The sequence below is a fragment of the Coffea arabica genome, chromosome 2c, assembly GCF_036785885.1.
Source record: "Coffea arabica cultivar ET-39 chromosome 2c, Coffea Arabica ET-39 HiFi, whole genome shotgun sequence".
In the NCBI taxonomy this organism is placed as follows: Eukaryota; Viridiplantae; Streptophyta; class Magnoliopsida; order Gentianales; family Rubiaceae; genus Coffea; species Coffea arabica.
The window spans coordinates 33369802-33388208 of NC_092312.1; the positions used below are offsets into that span (position 1 = coordinate 33369802).

General features: G+C 33.2%; 1 non-coding gene and 1 pseudogene across 1 annotated transcript; both read right to left on the reverse strand.

The window, feature by feature from the left end:
* Positions 1–215: 215 nt before the first annotated feature.
* On the reverse strand, positions 216–15625 carry LOC140035623 (uncharacterized; annotated as a pseudogene).
* Positions 5320–5426, reverse strand: LOC113728283 (small nucleolar RNA R71). The gene has a single exon (XR_003458012.1). It is a non-coding gene; the product is annotated as a small nucleolar RNA R71 (small nucleolar RNA).
* Positions 15626–18407: the final 2782 nt, after the last annotated feature.

Here is an 18407-nt window from a genome sequence, read left to right on the forward strand (position 1 = left end):
GTTGCCTCTATATCCTCCACAATGTCTGCTCGGAGCATGGTGATCTCCATCTCTTTGTAGTAGTCCTCCACACTACGGCTTCCTTGAACTAATGTCTGGAGCCTCTAATATAGATCACGGTAGTAGTGACTGGGTACGAACCTTTTCCTCATGGTGGTTCGTAGCTCCTCCCATGTACTAATTGACGGTTCTCTATTGCGGCGCCTGCTAGTGCGCTACTGCTCCCACCAGACAATCGCGTAATCAGTGAATTCGAGGGTTTCCAGTTTGACTTTTTGTTCATCGATGTAGTCCTGGCACTCGAAAACCATCTCAATTCGCTGTTCCCATTCCAGGTAAACCTCAGGGTTAGACTTGCCTTGGAATGAGGGAATTTTGATCTTGACCCCCTTTAGTCTGTCATCCGTCCTCCGGTAGTCTTGCTTGGGTCGACGGATGAAGTCTTCTTCCTCGCCATTAGAAGCCATCTCCTCGCGAGGTGGAGCATCTCGATGGGCAGTGTTGGATCGAGTTTGAGAAAGCTCCAATTGATCCATCCGTAGATGTAGGGATTCCATAGACTCCTTAAGCATGCGTTTAAACTCTACCATCAATGCCATGTTGTTCAATTTGGGGTCAAATTTGGAGAGCTCGCTCCCGTCCGACATGATGTACGACACCTGCAAAAAGTTGGTAGCAAAGCAAATAGAGGTATGTATGCCTTACTCACTCCCTCACGTGTTTACTCTCGACTCTCGTGTATGTCACTCAAAAAGCACTCTAATAATCTCACAAATGCCCTCAAAAGCCTCTTGACAGCTTACCTTGAAGAAATAAGAACTCCTTCCAGGCAAACGATCAACTTCCAATTTGGATCACGAGAATGTGGTAATCCTTAATGGAATGGGAATGAGTGACTCGAGGACAATGGAAGTGGAATGACTCAAATGCAAGAAATGAAAGAGTAGGACTTGACACGGAATGAAAAAAACAAAGACACGGCCTAAAAAAAGAAAACAATTATCTTTTTTTTTTTTAGAAACACAAGCTGCCTTGCTTGTGGAGTAGATCTGAATGTGCAACTAAAGGCAAGAAATAGTAGCGATTAACCCCCTATGATGTAGGAAGAGTGGCCGAAAAGAAAGGAAAAGGAAAGGCTAAGGAACTCCTAAAATGTAGGAAAAGGTAGGACTAAAATATAGGTAAGAAATCCCTAAAAAGTAGGGCAAAGGTGGTGGCTGGTGTATAGGTTAAAAGGTAGGAGAAAATGTTGCTAAAATATGGGGAAGTAATCCCTAAAAGGTAGGGCAAAGGTGGCAGCTATAATGTAGGAAGTGGTGAGAAAAAAAAGTAAGGAGAAAATTTAAGAGATTGAGTTTTGGAAACTGTCACAACTAGGAAATCTCAAGGATAGGAAGACAAGTTGATTTTTTTGGAAAATCCCAATGAAAGGCACGGCTGGCCTAGGCTATTAAATACCCTAATGGCCGTGCACTTTACCCCACAAACCGCAAACAAGCTTGCAAATTCTGGTCAAGGCAATTTGGCAATTTTGGCTAGCCTCAAGACAAGAATAACGAGTTATGGACAACCAAAATGGTGCAACTAACCCTTCTTAGGCTCCCCCCCAACGGGTTACCCAAGATGTTCCCACAAGATTCACTCTAAAACCGAGGAAACCTTTCTCCACCGCAAGAGAATACAAGAAACTTTTTAAACGAAGAGTGATGCAAGTTCCCAAGACGCAAAGTGCTCAAGAATTTCAAAAAGTAGTGGACCAAAATTTTTGATTGTTTTACTGTTGCTTTATCATTTGGACCACTATGTAGCACTTCGAATTGATTGGCAATAAAATCTGAAATTTTTTTTGGCTTGGCCGAAACAAATTCTTTGCTTGCTTTTTTTTTTTGAACGACAAAGCAAACAAAGGACGGCTAGGGTTTCTCCTTTTCTTTTTTTTGGACTTGGTCAGCTGCAACAAACAAAGGTTGGCTAGGGTTTTCTCTTTTTGTGGACTTGGTCAGCCGCAACAAACAAAGGTCAGCTAGGGTTTTCTCTTTTTTTTTTTGGACTCAAACCCTAGATAAACCTAACGACTCACAGCTTCTAACAAGGTGCAGCAGCCCCAAACTACTCGACACATCACAACACCACACGAACGAGCTACAACTCCAAGCAACAAGGACGGCTAGTGACGCAATTACTCAAACAGGAAACAGAATTTTTTTGAACGCAAAAACAAGAGTAACAAAGGTGGACTGACTTGGACAGATTGTAGACGGTTTTGGATAGAAATTTGACTCTAAAACACGACAAAACAACTTCAGATTCACGCGGACAGATTGAAGACAATCACGGACGGAATTGGACAAAACACAAGAAAAGGAAAACGATACCTTCAACTAGTTTTGATGCCAGCTGATACGAACGGCACCAACCGTGTGATGCAACCCATACAGACAGGAAGGATCTAGAAGGTAGGAATTCACGTTGGAGATGACGAACACAACAGATAACTTAAACCCGTTGATCACGTGGTCAGCGAGCCTCGGTATTTGGTAGAGGACGCCACAATCTAGCGAGACCCCCGCACAGCTCAGCGTCAGGACTAACTACGTGGCCCACATGGCCTAACCCATTGACTCAAGAACTAACTACGACGAAGGTCCAAACCACAAGTTGGTTGGACCTCTTTATTACACTCTACTACACTAATAATAGGCCATGGGCCCTTAGCCAAGTCATAGTCAACGAATCCTCATAGATGGCTGAAAGTAGAATAACATCTCTCGATTCGTTGAGGCCCTCAATGGCCTTTGGCTCTCCACTGGACTCTCGAGCTTCACGAACCAATGTTTGTAGTGCAGCATCTAACCTTTTCGTGCGAGCTCGTGTTATAGGCCCCAATGGAACTTTCACTTGTTCCACTTGGATAGCTCCCTCGACCTCCTCATCATTTTTTCTCACTTCTTCTCTCTCTAGAGCTTGGCCAGCATGATGAAAATGAAGAAAAAATGGAGCCAAGAGAAAGATAAGAAGATAGGAAATTGGTTTGGTCAAAATTGGTTAGATTACCGCCAAGTGTCACCGCATGGTTCAATCTCAAAATTTTTCTTCTTTTCCTCTTTCTTTTGGTCAAGCTTTTTGGCCCTCCTTAAGGGTATTTTAGGGGATGATATTTCTGAAATAAAATCAAGAAGATTAAGGTAATAAAGTAGTGTTTAAGTGGTGTATTCAATCGGTAACAAACGGCGCACATCAGTTCAAGCCTATTTTCCTTAACTCACGCGTACTTGTGTTTTCACTTATGATTCACTCCCTTATTATTAACACTTCTAATAACACACCTTTTTTTTCCTGATATTTTTTCTTATCCACCAAATTTAGTACACACACCTCCACAATTAATCACATCACCAAAATACGTGAGAATCCTAATTTACGCTAACTATAAAACTAAAGGTAAAACTCTTGATTCTCTTATATATTACAACTAATGAGGAAGTAAAGTAGTAGTAAAAGAATTATAAAATAGTTTATTCAAAATAAGATGAAATTATAAGAAAATATGAGCAAATTTTCAAGTTGTCACACTTTCTTCTTCTTACACAAAAATCCGGGGTATCATAATTTTCAATTTTTGACTCTTTTAACATTATATATGTAAGAATCATTGAAGAGTGAGGGAGTTCTTGGAAGTTCTTGCTAGTTCTTGATAGAGCTTAGTTTTTAGTTTGTTTCTTCTCTTTAGCTAAAAGCTTGTAAGAAAACTTGGAGAACTCATTGTATCACTCATTTTGTTAAAGAAATAGAAGATTTGGGAGCTTGTTCACCATCTTGGCCAAACTTTCTTTGTCTTTCTCTTTACTTATGATTCAGTATGTTTGCATACAATGAAGTTATACTCTTTATTGTCTTATATTACACGAGTAGCTTATTTTCTCGATTTAAAGAGTAGATGAAACTTATGGCTACTTGATATGTATTGAATATAATTTACACTTGTTATCTCTTGTATTAACTTTTTCATTTATGCATGCTTATTACTTGTTGTTGTTTGATCACCAATAGCAAGTTTTTAGTTGTTATTATTCAATGAAAATTGGTAATAATGATGAAACAACATAAATAGAGCTTAAGGAATAGACTCATGAGAATAGAGGTACATTTAAATGGATTAACTTTGCATTTCATGAAGAATAAAAGAGTAGATCTAATTATTCACTATGAGAATAGGGAAAACCAGACTATTTTAAATCACTACATTATGAGAGTGAGTTTTGGTAAATTTGAAAATGAATCTCTAGTTAAACAAGAGTAGTAATAAAAAGTATATCTATTCACTTATATCTTTGTGCCATAAGTGGACTCTATCTCTCTGAACTCAAGTATTTAGTGAAATTTCTCTATTGCTATCTTGCAAGTTATTTAGTTAAAATAGTTAGATAGTAAGTATTATTATTTGTATTTCGTTTCATTTGATAAATAGTATAAATAATACAGTAAGTAAAGGACCTAGTACTTGTAATAATTGCTCTTCGTGGGATTGAGCTGGTATATGCTTTAAACTACTATTTGACCTATACACTTGTAGTCAAACAGGTGTATTTTGGATTAAACTTACACTTATATTGAGAACTCGTCAAGTTTTTGGTGCCGTTGTTGGAGAACGGCATTATTAGGGCCTAACAAACTTTATTAATTTGGACATTTTCTTTATTAGTTAGTTGAACTTTGTCAATAGATATGTTAGGATTTTTATTTATTTTTGTGATATAACTACTACATTATCTCTTTTTTTTCTTGCTTGTAGTGTATGCACCGGACGTTACGTGTGGTTGTACCTTTTGATTCGAAAATTTAAAGAACATTAAGACGACAAAGAAACAACAAGAGGAATGAGAGGTATAATATATCGAGGGAATCGCTATAAAGTTGCCTTTTGATGAAGAAATGATGAAAAATGAAACAAATAGGCGAGTTTTTAAAAATTGTACTCTACCAGGAACGCAAGAATCACAAACAAGTATAGAATGGCCAACAGTAAACGTTAACAATTTTGAGATTAAACTATCACTTATTCAAATGGTTCAACAATCTCAATTTGGAGGTAAAGCCGTAGAGAATCCAAATGCACACTTAACCACATTTTTGAAAATATGTGATACCATTAAAATGAATGAAATTAGTGAAGATGCAATAAGGCTAAGGTTGTTCCTGTTCTCTTTGTAAGATGAAGCTAAAGTGTGGTTGCATTCTTATGCTCCTAATACTTTCATCACTTGGAATGATTTATCTAGAACATTTTTGAACAAATATTTTTCACCTGGTAAAACGACTAAATTTAGAATGGACATAACTAGTTTTAACCAACAAAAGAGTGAATCATTGTATGAACTTTGGAAAAGGATTACAGATTTGTTATGAAAATATCCACATCATGGATTTTTCGATTGGCTTATAGTGTAAATTTTCTATAATGGTTTATTTTTCTCAACTAAAACTACAATTGATACAACCGCAGGTGGAGATTAATGGATAAATTGACCCAATAAACTCAAAACTTAATAGATGAATTGGCAGCAAACAACTATCAATAGGCGAACGAGTAAGGTAATTCTAAATGGCAAGTAGGTATGATTGAAATAGACACTCTAAATATGTTAAGTGCTTAAATGAATAATATGGTGAAATGGTTAAGTAGACAAGCCGGAGTTGGTCCCTTCATCTAATATACATGTTTCTTGCTGTTCTACATATGAGGGTGAACATGAAACTAATGTGTATGCTGATTTTGAGCATGTTCAATTTGTCAATAATTTTAATAGAAATGTTCAAAATAACCCCTACTCAAGTGGAGAAAGCATCCAAATTTTAGATAAAATGATCAAAACAATCCTCAAAAATCGATTAATCCGTCAGGATTCCAACCAAAGCAATCACAGATGGACACTAAATCAAGTTAGGAGATTGCGGTAGAAAAATTAGCTAAGAGCACTGTGAAAAGATTTGAGTAATTGGAGGTAAGATTGGATCAATTGACTGGGTTGTATAGGAATGTAGAGGTCTAAATAGGTCAAATTGCCAATTCTATCAACAATAGAAATCAAAGAGAATTACCAAGTAAAATGGAAGTGAATCCGAGGAAGCACGTCAAAGCCATTACCCTTTGTAGTGGTAGCAATTAGAGGACCATCCAATGATTGAAAGTAAGAGAAAGAATGAGAGTGAAGGAGAGAAAATTGAGAGGGAGAACAAAGAGCATAGTGTGGGGAAGGATAATAGGGAAAGGCAAAGTGAAGATCAACTCTCATCTTCCATTACCATTTCAATACTTTCAATGGTTCCATTCCTTCAAAGGTTCAAACCAAATAAATTTGATAAAGAATTTGAGAAAATTATTAAAATTTTTAAACAATTGCATATTAATATCCCTTTTGCTGATACTATTTTGCATATTCCTTCATATGCAAAGTTTCTCAAGGAGATCATGATTCGAAAGAGGAAATTAGAGGATTGTGAAACAATAGCATTAACGGAGGAGTGCAGTGCCATTATACAAAATAAGTTACCGTCAAAATTGAAAGACCCGGGGAGTTTCTCCATACAATGCACTATAGGTAATATTGAATTTTCTAAAATATTATGTGATCTTAGTGCGAGTGTATCATTAATTCCTTTAATGGTGGTTAGACAATTAAGTTTGCATGAGTTTAAACACACTAATATTATTTTGCAATTATTCGATAGGTCTATTAGATATCTATTGGAAGTGTTGAAAAATGTGTTAATTAAAGTGAAAAAATTTATTATTTCCATGAATTTTGTTGTATTAGATATAGAAGAAGATATATCTATATCAATTATTCTTGGTAGACCATTTTTAGCAACTGCAAGTACTATTATCGATGCTAAAAATGGCAATTTTAAGTTTCAAGTACATGAAAATGAAAATAAGGTAGAATTCAATTTGAATGAAATGAAAAAATACCCTTCTTTTACCAATCATGCTTGTTCTATTGGCACCATTGATAAACTAATCCAAGAGCTGAACTGAATTAATTTTGACTTCAACCCTTTTGAATTTTGTTTAATGAGTTTAGGGATGCAAGAGAGAGATTGTGAAGAAAATGAAGAATTGATCAAGTATTTGAATTTTCAAACACCTTATAAATGGAGTAATACTTATAAAAATCTTGGTCAAGGAAAAGAGCTCCCACCACCTTCGAAAATTGAACCTCCCAAATTAGAATTCAAACCATTTCCAAATCATCTAAGATATGATTTTTTTTTTTTGGAGAAAATAGCACTACTGGTAATTGTCAGTGCTCACCTAGATGAGGAACAATGTACAAACTTGCTAAAAATTCTAAAAAAATATAAAAAGGTAATTGGATAGACAATCTCGGACATCAAGGGTATAAGTCCTTCTATGTGTATGTATCGCGTTCTATTAGAAGACAATTGCAAATTGATTGTGAAAATGCAAAGAAGGCTCAATCCAAATATGAAAGAGGTGATAAGAAATGAAATTCTCAAATGACTCGATACAGGTATAAATGTCCTATCTCTGATAGTATTTGGATTAATCCTATTCATGTTGTCCCTAAAAAAGGTGGAATTACTATGGTTATGGATAAAAATGATGAAATGATTCCATCTCGACTTATGGTCGGGTAGAGGATGTGCATTGATTATCAGAAATTAAATGCAGTTACAAAAAAAGATCACTTTCCCTTACCCTTTCTTGATCAACTTTTGAAGCGAATAGCAGGTTATGAATTTTATTGTTTTCTTGATGATTTTTCAGGTTAGAACCAAATTGCTATAGTCTCGGAGGATCAACAGAAGACCACATTTACTTGGCTTTACGGCACATTTGCCTTTAGAAGGATGCCATTTGATCTATGCAACGCCTCTATTATATTTTAATGTTGCATAATGGCTATATTCTCTTATTACATCGAGAAAATTATAGAGATATTTATGGATGTGATGAGTGCAAGGTATACATATAAAAATTAACTCATCCATAGTCAAGTTTTATATTTATTAAGTTCTAAATACCCCACATGCGAATTTTCGCAAGTATATGAGTCGTTTATTGAGTATAGGAGCATTAGGTTTCAATTCCACATGGAAGATTGTCAATTACCGATTTTTTTCAAACTCCTTTATTATTTAAACGATTAACAAATTGAAGAAAATAAAACTAAGTTAAAATGTGCAACAAAATAACAAATGAAAGCTCTTTAGGTCATGGTATCCCTCACTACTCATGCAAGTGTAATTTTTGGATCATTAAACACTACTATCTTGACTAGTTATGGCGTAATTTTCTCATGTATGTGAAACCTACTCTCGTAGTGAATCAACTATACTTGCAGCTAAACTATACCTACTCTCGTGGTTATGAAATTAATTACAATTTTATTTCTTTTATAAAATTATATGAAATGAATCACTAAAGTCACAAAGATGCACCTCTACTTTCGTGAGTGTACTCCTTAGATTTAGCACTTCTTAAACTAGTGTTAAATCTCAATTTTCATTGAAAAAATAACACCTTTAGATGATCATAATCAATGGCCAATTAATCATGATTATAAGAGCAAAAGTGCTAAATAACTCAATCAGGATAATAGCATCAAATAGCCAAGAAGTTAGCACCAAACAATTATAGAAAGTTTAACCAAAACCTAAGGCATAAACTTTAGATCACATATTGAAATACAAATCCAAACTTGTATAATAACTAAATTTAAGAATCCAATACAAAAGATAAAGAGTTGGAGAAGAGAGAACCCTTGTCACATGAGCTTTATTTCCTTCTTCAACTCTATCTTCATCCTAATCTGATCAATACACAAGAGTGGATAGCACACATAACTACCTAAATTGTTCTATACTATACTAACCTAACTAATGAATTAAGAAAATTCTAGTGAAAACTACATTTTTTGATGAGTTTCGATAGCCTTCCAAAGATGTGAAAATATTCCCCAAAGGCTACTATTTATAGAGAGATTCAAGTTTAAGATGAGTTGTTTCTAGTAGGCAAAATTGCTTCTTAAAACTCTCAAAGGTTGCTTCTCAAAATTTCCATGCTCATCTACTCATTTTCAACTGGAATCTTTGCAAAAATGTTGGTCAAAACGGTTGTGTGAATAGAGCACAAGTTGCAGAGCAAGTTGCAGTCGAAATTAGAGACTACGTGTGCTATAAAACGCGACCTACCCTGCGTATTGACCCCCCATTTTGTTCTTTTTGCAGGTTTGCTCATTTTGGACAGATTTCATCCTTGCTCTATTTTTTGTCCAATTTCAACTGATATTTTCTCGATTATGGATGCTAAATTAGCTCTTCTACAAAACATAGAAGTTATAGTCATTTGGTTAGCTTTCCAATGCATCAAGAATCATTCAATTTGGAGATCTGTAGACTAAAAAATAACCAAAATACCCTCAACTAGTCAATTCCCTGTTTCAGCTTTCGACAACAAAATTGCACTTCTGTATTTTGATATTTTGACAATGAAAACGACTAAAATGGATCTCAATATCTTCATTCCAAATGTAAAGCCATCTATTAGCTTCAAAATGGTTTAAAAATCACCTCAATCCAATACTTGTAACTCAATATATAGCCGAAATACCAACAGGTGTCAAAGCTAAAAAACTCCCTTGATTGCATTTCATTTTTTGCACTTCATATTATCTTTTTATCACTTTAAATCATCATCAATCATCTAATTATCTTCTCAATTTATGCCATTCGATGATTGAATCCTTAAACCTATAAAAACATGAACTTTTTGCCATTAAAATCTATAGAAATGTAATTTTTATACTTTAAACTATAAAATACATATTTTCACTAGAAACTTAGCTCATAAGCTATAAAACTAATTAAAACACGTTTAAAACACTCAAAAATACACACTTATCAAACTCCCTCACACTTGAACCATTGCTTGTTTTCAAGCAATTAGAAATACAAACCAACAATGATCCAAAATTTTGAAAATAAACATATGTCCACAATTCAACTTCAATTCTTCAAAACAAGGTAAATAACCATTATGCAATCACTCAATTAAATTCAAGTACTCATAATGTCTAGTAAAGAAGAGCCAATTATACCATAATTTTGACTAGTTCAACTCAATTTCTCATCCTTATCTAATTTCACAAGTAAGTAATTCATATGGTTAATAAAAATGCTATCTAAATCCATGATCATATCTCTCTCAAGTTCAATGAGGGATTTTATTCATATAACATAGCTAAATATTACTCAAATTGTGAAAGTGCATTTTGACATGAAGATCAACATTTTTAAATGAAAATTACCGGTTACTCAACATTTCATATATTCAAGTTGCTTTGCATACTCTTAATTCTAGTACCGTTTTACGTGAAAGTCAACATTTATAGATAAAGACTCCTGGTTACTGAGTACAAGAACCATTGAAGTAGAACAATTCTTATTCTTTTTTTTTCTTTTTTCTTTTCTTTTCTTTCTTTTTTTCTATTTTTATTTTTTTCAAGGTAAAAATAATAATAATTCCCTCAAAAGACTAATCATGAGAAGAGTATTATAATTATTGACCATATTTATTACTCAACTATGTAAAATTAAGTAGGGAGAAGAAATTTCATTAAATTCAAAGTTGTCACCTGAGTGTGTAATCATGTAAAAACTAGGAAGTGTTGTCCTCATTAAAGAACCAAAATATTACAGGATTTCAACATTCAAGTAGAATCAAACAAGATTTCATCTGATAATTCAGTTAAGTCAAAACCTTCATCTAAGTTATCATCTACCCCAGTCTTTTGAAGAGAAGAATAGAAGTCCTAGAGACTATTCGGACAAGAAACAAAATCACAGGTTAGGACTTAATTAGAAGAGGCGCCCACGCATCGCGCGAATGAAAGGGAGGGTTAAAAAAGGGGCACGTGACAACTGTGAAAACACGTGAAAATGAAAACATTCCTTGGCTCTTTTGTTACTCATGTAGATAAAATTATTACTAATACTTGTTTCAAGTATAGTTCACCTGATTTCACATAGTTGGAACCTTGGAAAATCACTTTCTCTTTGTACCAATATGAACTAAAGTTCAGAATGAATTGGAAAATTGTATTTGTTTGTAGTGATTTTTTTTTATTGGCAACCTTAAAGAGAGAGAAATAGTGATGAATTGATGTTTGTTGATTGACATGAAAGATATGGCTGGGTGGCGGTTTGTATATCTTCTAGGTGACTATATATGAACATAATTTACTTTAATTTAATTTAATGCATTTTCTTTTCCCATCCCACCCCCTTCCCCCCCCCCCCCAAAAAGTTGACTTGCTTGCAATGTCAGTGGAAAAATATATTTAAACTTATTTGGCGATTGAATACATTTCCAATATATTTTATCCCTTGTATTTATTTATCATGTAAGTGGATACATGATATGAGTTTGGCCCAGCCTGATTAAGACTTAAAACTTCAATTTCTTTTTACAAGTAAAAAAATGAGCCACACATTTGTTAACCTAATTAAATAGAACTTGAGGTCAAGAATATAATCTTTGACATGAGTTAAACCCATGAATGACAATTATACAAAATTTGAATTTAAAATTTAACTTTTACACATGTGTCATGGATCTAACGGTGATGGTGTATACATTGTTAGTATATATAATATACACTTTATAATTTATTTCCCCAACATATACCTTAATACTCAGTTTACCCTAGAATCTTTTTTTTTTGTGTCACCTTAATCTATGGTGAGACAAAATTACCTTTCCATTATGTTGATATTTTCTCTTTTTCCTTCTCTCTTTTCTTTTTTGTCAAATTAGTTTTCTATTTTAAAATTTTTTTGGACAAATAAAAAAATCCATTAGTTTCCTTTTCTATGATTTATATTTGTCAAAGAATCAAATTTTAATTGAATTTACATTCTCTTATTATTTTCTAACATGTAGCGATTTCTACCATAACTTGTAACTCTTTAATTTTGTGTAATCCATCTTAACAAAAAATTTTGGATGTCTATTCTCCAATTTGCAAGTATGAAGAAGCTACAAAATTAGTCAATGACGAATCGATTGCATTCCAATTAATTTTATTAATTTTCAATCTAGGAAATTAAAGAAAAAATTTATTCTATATCCTTATTATCAGACAATTCAAAATAAATTATTCGTTTTGTACAATCACATTCACATGCTGCTTATTTAAACATCTTTTTTATTCCTTTTTCCTCTAATGTATTTATGCTTATTAGATTCTTTTCTTTACCATTTTTTTCAAAAGTTATCAAATATTAATATATATGCTAATAAATCTACTTCTCTCCTTCGACCTTTACCACTAACTTAGAGTAATCAAAAATAAATCATGGGTTAAAATTAACTGAGAAAAGAAAAAAGAAAAAAAAAAGAAAAATTTAACATAATAAAGAGGTAGTTTGTTTTGCAAGAGTTAAGTAATATGGGAAAAAAGATTAGGGATTAAAGTGAAAATCATGGTATATTTAGGTAGATTAAAGCCTATCTATAAATTCTGACTTCATTAGACACCTATCTATCTAACTTTATTAGGGATTGACAAGCCTATCTATAGATTTTAACTTCATTAGACACCTAAACTGCAAACCCTATATAATTATGTCATTTCGAGAGCAAGTCTTTTTTTTTTTTTTGGATAAAAAGCAAATTTCATTAGCATATTGCTTGAAATCATTCAGTTAGATTTGATTTGCATCACTGCTCTAATGGTAAGATAAACATGCACTAGAAATTACAAATATATAGTTTAACAAATACAATAGATTTACAAAATTGTGAATTAGAGTTAAAAAATATAAGAAATTTCAAAATTGTCTTCTAATAGATAAGTTAATGTAACTCTCTTCTATGCATATTGTAATGTCCAGATCTGCTAGTCAATGGTTTTAAACTCAAATAATGAAGATGAGATCTGTCACAATAGAACAAAGATCCATAAAGATTTGAGAAAGATTTGATTTATATTGCTGCTTTAATGGTAAGATAAACATACACTAGTAATTATATATCTATAATTTAACAAATATAATAGATTTAAAAAATTATGAATTAGATCTAAAAAATGTAAGAAATTTCAAAATTATCTTCTAATCGATAAATCATTGTAACTCCCTTCTGTACATGTTACAATCATTAGATTTGTTAGTCATTGGTTTTGAACTCCAATAATGATGATAAAATATGTCAAAATAGATCCAAGATCCAAAAAATTTCATATCTAACAATCAAATTTGAAATAAATTCATATTTAACAATAAAATAAGGGAAAAAACACAAAAATCCCCATGGGAATTCCTAGTATAACAGAAAAATTTCCCTAAGAATAACTAAGAGAAACATCAAACTCCACTTAGGAGAGACTTTGTTAGAAAAATAAAACAAAACGAAATTCATGGGTGTGATCTCCCTCCCAATGGGACTATCTTTGAAAAGAGGAGAAGTAAAGAGAAGTTGTAGTAGAAGAGCAGATAAAGAGAAGAGAGTTCCTATTGGATTTACTATGGCCTCCCTCCCTATGGGTAGATTTTCGAAAATAGGAGAAAAATTAGTGAGAAGTTGGATGAGAAGAGAGATAGAGAGGAGTTCCAATTGGGTTCGTAACTTAGTGCATTTGGAAAGTAAGTTGAACCAAGCATTGATTGGATAATTAAGAACCAAACATTTGTTAACTAAACGTGACCATCTATTAATCAAAAGAGGAAAAAAAGCAAAGAGAAGTCGACAAGAGGAGAGATAGAGAGAAAAGGAGTTCCTATTGCGAGTTCGTAACTTAGTGCATTTGGAAAGTAGGTTGAACCAAGCATTGATTGGATAATTGAGAACCAAATATTTGTTAACTAAACGTGACCATCTATTAATCAAAAGAGGAAAAAAAGCAAAGAGAAGTCGACAGGAGGAGAGATAGAGAGAAAAGGAGTTCCTATTGGGCTCGCAACTTAGTGCATTTGGAGAATAAGTTGATCCATTGGATTGATTGGATAATTGACAAAACATAGTGCATTTGGAGAGTAAGTTGAACCATTGGATTGATTGGATAATTGAAAACAATAGGACATGACCATCTATTGACTGGATGCTTGTGCACAAATTTTAAACACCTACCTTGAGACATTTGTTAGAAAAACCAAACTATTAAGGAAATATATGAAGTCATACACGGATGAGATAATTTTATATTCATCCACAATAGGATTCTCAAATTCAAATTTCAAAATTATCCACAGTGGGACTCTGAAATTCAAATTTCAAAATTTTATAAAGTGTATTGCAAGATATATATAATACTTTATCAAATAACAAAACGAAAGAATATGTCAAGTGTTTTGTTGACGGTCGTCTCATCTTTGAGACTCCATTCATCGCATCCAATGCCATTTTTCTTTCCTTTTTTTTTTTTGGGTGAGAATCCGATACTAAATTGCCAGCAGTCGCAGGTGATACTTTGGCCCTTGAAACTTTGGCAAGGCACAAATACATCTTTAGTTCTCAATGTCTGACACTTGTGCTGTTTAGTCTCAAAGGATTCGACAAAAACAAATATAGAACCCAGTGTTTGGCACCTGCGTGATTTTTATCTCTAAAATTTGGTTCAGCAAAAATAAATTTGGTTCTAAATATTTCCAATTTGAAGCATATTTAGAACGATTGATGGATTTTCTCCAATTATTGATTTCTCGACACGTACAATCACATACTCTTTTTTTTTTTTTTTGCACGAAAAAAATGATTTATTCAACAACATAGTATTATTGTTCCTAAAATACACTCTCTCAATCACGGTTCCTATAACGGAGCTTTAGCCCATTTTGTAGTCGTTTCTTCGATGGCGGGTTACATTTCCCTTCTTTCATTCTGATGTTCTTTCTTCTGTTTCCTTTGTGTTTTTTTTCCCCCTGTATAGTGATCGGTGGAAAAATGGAGTCATGTGTGATTTGATTCTAAGAAATCATATCTACATCAGACATCGCAGCTGAATTAAGGAAAAATATACAAATCCCCAGATCACACGCCCTTGCCCACAAATGCCTCCAAAGCCCGTGCAACTGTCAAGGCGGGAGCTAAAAAGTAGAACCACCACTAAGATGATCAACAAGAAAACAGAAAATGCCATTGCAGCTATTGCAGATGCGGCAAGCCCAGCTCGTTCTCTAGGATCCTTTTTGAAGTAATTACCAAAATACAGCAATGCGGCATAGTACCACATTATTGGGCAAACAAATCCTAATAGAAGTGAAAACCACCCAACTCCGCAGCCAAAACAGGGTAATGGCTTGTCATATATGCTTGGTTGGAAGTCATCTGCATCTCTGATCAGGGTATATTTACCCTTCTCACGGTCAGTAGCATCTGCCACTTAAATTGAATAATATCGGGCTGATGGTCTCAAAAGATCAAGATGCTTATCTGAAACTGATTTCACCAAATCAAGGCCACTTTTTACATCTCCCTCCTCGATAGTAATATTTTGATCCATGTGTAGTTTTCCAAAGCAAAATTGCCTAACAGTCAGTTGTCACCTCTACAACACCTGCTTTTATGGAGTTTGAGCTGGGGAAGCGGCTATTTGGAGTAGTTGAGCTCCAACTCGTGATGAAGGGACAGGAGACTCAGGGGTCGTTTGGAGTTGGAAGAGGAGACGAAAGAGGAGTCCAATTTCTTTTGATTTATTTTCTGTTTAAAATTAATTGTTGACGCTGACTATTATGCATAGTATGTACAATCACATACTCATTAAATTGAATGTTACATTAAAAAAAAAGGAAAGTAAAACTAGGGATGACAGCGACCGAGTACCCTCAAAAATCTCTCGTACCAAATCCTAACCCACGTATCTAAAATTTTTACCAAATCCTATCGAATAACCCTGCGGGTTTTAGTTCTCATTACTTTTTTTGATAATAAATAAAATAATTTTATTAATCATGGGGTTTTAGTTCTCATTACTAAACCCTCTCATTTCTGATTCAGATTATCTATCGAGTGCCCTTTAGTCACTAATCTGAATAATTAAAAAGAGAGAGAGAGAATTAGTTTTTATCAAACAAAAATCAATACATCTCATGTTAAATCAACACGCTCCATTAAATAGATCATAAAGAAATTTAACATTTTATAAAAGGTAAATTTAACACTCTTCTAAACAAGAAGATTTAAACAACTATCCCATATTTTCCAACAAGTAATTGTATAAAAAGCATGACAAATACCAATATACAAGACAAACATATGTGCCAATTGAATATAAACTAAAGGGAATAAGCATGTTTTATAGAAGTATTAATTCCTCGACACACACACATACACATGCACACACACATATATGGGTTTATGTTTGTCTTTTATATATATACCTAATGCGCGCGCGCACACACATGTTTGTATGTATACCTAATGCTTATATGTGTGTGTGCGTGCGTATGTGTACGTGCTAAACCTTATCAAATTATTCGTTGGTAACCCTTCATCAATATCCACTACAAGAAAATTGGTCATCAGTGACAACTTTTCTCTGTGACGAAAAAAAGTTGTCACAAAAGTGGATCCTTTATTGACGACTTTCTAGCTCGTCACAAACCTCTAATGGGAGCCAACTCATTTGTGACGACTTTTCTAAATTCCGGCCAAGATTTAACAAGAGCGCGGGAGTGTTTAGAACACACAATAGTGACGACATTAAGAACATCATCACTATTGTTTGGCCTATTTACGGACGACTTTTTGTTGTCGTCACTGATCACTAAAAAAAAAAGGTTATTAGTGACAACATTTTGTAGTGATGACAATAGGTCGTCACAAAAGGAGCTTCTTTAATCGCGACACCTAAAGTTGTCACAATTGCATCAAAGCAACTAAATGTTTAGTGACGACCCGTTATTTTCGTCACAAACTACACTACAAGAAATATGGTCATTAGTGACAACATTTTCTAGTGACTACAAAAGTCATCACAAAACGTGGTTGTTTAGTGACGACAAGGAAAGTTGTCATAATTGTTCAAAGCAACTAAGTCTTCAGTGACGACCTTGAAAATGTTGTCACTAAAATGCTCTATATAGTGACAACTTCTAATATCGTCACTGTCACTCTACCGATTCGGATTTAGTGACAAGAATTGATCGTCACTGTTTAAAGTACTTATTTCTAAGTCACTTTCATTAATTCTACTGTGCCACCCTAACTTTTGCGATTTAACCCCAAATGTTGTAAAAAATTTCATTATGATACCTTAACTTTTACAATTGAACCCCATATGTAGTACACCGATTTCTTTAATTCTATTATTGCTCCCTAACATTTGTAATTTAGCCCCATATGTAATTCACCAATTTCATTAATTCTACTATGGCACTCTAACTTTTGCAATTTAACCCCCATATGTAATACACCAATTTTATTATTTCTATTATGGCACCCTAACTTTTACAATTTAGCCCCTATTTTTTTATTAGGAAATTGCGAATGGTATCTTGATAAACTATGCATAAATATTTTATAATTTTCTCAAACTTAAGTAATAATTTGTTATAAACTCTAAAGATATATCTTTCATTACAATAGTTATAAGGCAGACAGGTTTTTTTATCAATGGAATAAGAAATTTATGCCAGATTTATCCTTTGTACTACATGCCAAGTAGTATTAGCAAAGGAATAACAAAGTACTACAAAGTAATTAACAAAATAGCCTTCAGGGAGTGTAGTTTATGGGCAAATGAGCATTATCTATTCAAAGTACCAACTTTTTATGGGCATTTTACTCTCAAACATATAATTTATGATAAATTTATAAATGTTTGTAAGTAAAATTCAAAAAGTGTTACACTGATTTCTTACAAAACGAAAACTGGCAGGTTATCTTTTCAACATAAATTAAATTTTTTTAAAAAAAGAAATGGCCCATAAAGTACCAACTCTTTGTGGGTTTCCTCCATTATATGAACAAATATTCTGGTCTTTATGGGCATTTCACTGCGAATCATTTAATTTATGTTAAATACATAAATGTTTGTAAGTAAAATTCAAAAAGTGTTGCACTAATATTTTTATGGAAGGGAAACTGGTAGGTTTTGTATTTAACATAAATTAAATATGTGAAAGCAAAAAAAAAAAAAGAAATTACCCATAAATTTGTGTCTTGCAAATGTATACTAGTAAAATAGTTTCAAACAAAATTAAACATTAAAATAAACTGTAATTTATACACATTAAAATATTTGTAATTTATACACATTTTGCAACTACTACTTTGTGTTTTCTCTGTAATGAATTTTTTAACTATTGAGAACTTAAGTTTTGTCTTGCAAATCTATACTAGTACAATAGTTTTAAACAAAATTAAACATTAAAATAAATGTTTC